Genomic DNA, 2,109 nt, shown 5'->3' on the forward strand with positions numbered 1-2,109 from the left:
TAACCGCGCCGCCCGAGCCGACCCCGGCTCCGCCCCGCCTTCCCGTCGCCGCCCCGGCTCCTCGCCGGCCGGATCCGGCGAGATTCGGCTCGGGAGCACCTCCCCGCCTCGTCTTCGACAACTCCGGCCACCGTCGCGGCCATTTCCGGCGAACCTCGTCGCGCGAAGCTACAGTAACCGCCCGGATCTGAGATCTATTTCACTCGGTTGACTTTTCATCCCCGAACCCTAATTTTTTTTGCAAACTTTGGCATGCCATAACTCTGCATCCGTAGCTCCGATTCATGCGTGTAGCATATAAAAATGTTCATCTCGACGAGTACATCATTTCATCTCATAGCATCATTTCATCTCATCTCATAGCATCCCCAAAATGCTGTTGGAAGAGGGCTATGTGAGAAATTCGTCAGATCTGTTTCAGCAAATGGCATTTTGTCATTTTTGCCATGATTAATGTGTGCATGCTATGATCCTGAGCTCTACATGTGTTTTGTTATATGCCATGCCATCTTTACAGAGGTGCTTGCCATGTATTTTTGTGATATTTGTGGTGACTAGCCCAAGCTTGCAAAGTAGCGTAATCGGTAATGCTGATTTCAGGGACTTGGAATTTCACTAAGTCCTTGTTCTGTTTTTGTCGTTATGCCATATGTTCATGTTGTTTCCTAGTGATATGTGCCTCTTTTGAAGATGATCAGTAAGGAGGTTTTGTTACCATTGTGGTGCTCTATCCATCCATGTCTTTGTTTGCAATTATGGAGCACCCTAGCTTGAGTCAATCGAGCTCTACTTTTGCTATAAAGCGAATCCTGGCAGATTGTTGACATGTTTAGCGATTTTGCCGAGGATGTTGCTATTGGTCCGTGCATGCTATGTTATTGTTCTTGCCATGTGTAGCTCCTATGCCATGTCTTCTTCATGGGTGTATCCTTAGTTTGTCATGCAATGCTCTGTAGTGAGTGCATCGAGCTCGTAAACATGCCTACTCGTTAACTGATTTGCATGCTCCAGTTTTTCACTAAGTCTGAATCTGTTTATGTTTTTACTATGTTCACATGCTTGCAATTGTATTTTTTGGTCCCTTTTGGCTCAAGGTCACTAAGGGACTTTTGTTAAGTGTTTTGAGTAGCTTCATGCCATGCCTTGCTTTGCCATGTTAAGTTCCTGTAGAATGTAGTTTTCTTGCTCTAAAGTTTGCTTCCTGATGATAAATTCCAGACTTGTGTTAATTTCACTAAGTCTGAAACCTGTTATCATTTGCACTTTTGCCATGCTTGTTTGAACCTGTTAATGGATGAATTAGCCATAGCTCAGTGTTCATCTTTTGTCAAGATTCATGAGTGGATCCCTGCCATATATTTTGTTGTCATGTTTGAGTGCTGTAGCATATTTATCTTGATGCATTTAGGAGGCTACTTCCTGATTATCGCAGACCGGTGCCATATTTGTTTTGCTTGCCATTTCCAAACCGTGTATCCGATTCCGGTGATCTTTATATCGATTTCAACCGAAATCACCTCACCTTTCCAGTGGCACTCTTGGATTTCCAAGTTGAGGCCAGGTTCTTTCATTCCTTTGCAAGTCATGCATATGCATCACATACCGCATCCCGCATATCATACCATGTTTGCATCATGTTGTTTGAGCATTGCATGTGGTTGATTGCGTTCATTTTACTTGTTGTTCTTGTTTGGATAGAGCCGGGAGACGAGTTCGTGAACGAGGAGCCCGTTGAGTTCGCTTACGAGGATCAAGTCAACTCTGAGAACTTTGCAGGCAAGATGACCATACCCTCGAAATCACTTCTATCTTTGCTTGCTAGATGCTCGCTCTTTTGGTATGCCTATGCTACGATACCTACCACTTGATTACCATGCCTCCCATATTGCCATGTCAAACCCCTAACCCACTATGTCCTAGCAAACCGTTGTTTGGCTATGTTACCGATTTGCTCAGCCCCTCTTATAGCGTTGCTAGTTGCAGGTGAAGCTTGGAGATCGTTCCTTGTTGGAACATTGTTTATTGTTGGGATATCACTATATTACCTTGTTTATCTTAATGCACCTATATACTTGGTAAAGGGTGGAAGGTTGGGCCTTATGCCTGGTG

This window comes from Triticum dicoccoides, chromosome 3A (assembly GCF_002162155.2).
Source record: "Triticum dicoccoides isolate Atlit2015 ecotype Zavitan chromosome 3A, WEW_v2.0, whole genome shotgun sequence".
Taxonomy (NCBI): domain Eukaryota; kingdom Viridiplantae; phylum Streptophyta; class Magnoliopsida; order Poales; family Poaceae; genus Triticum; species Triticum dicoccoides.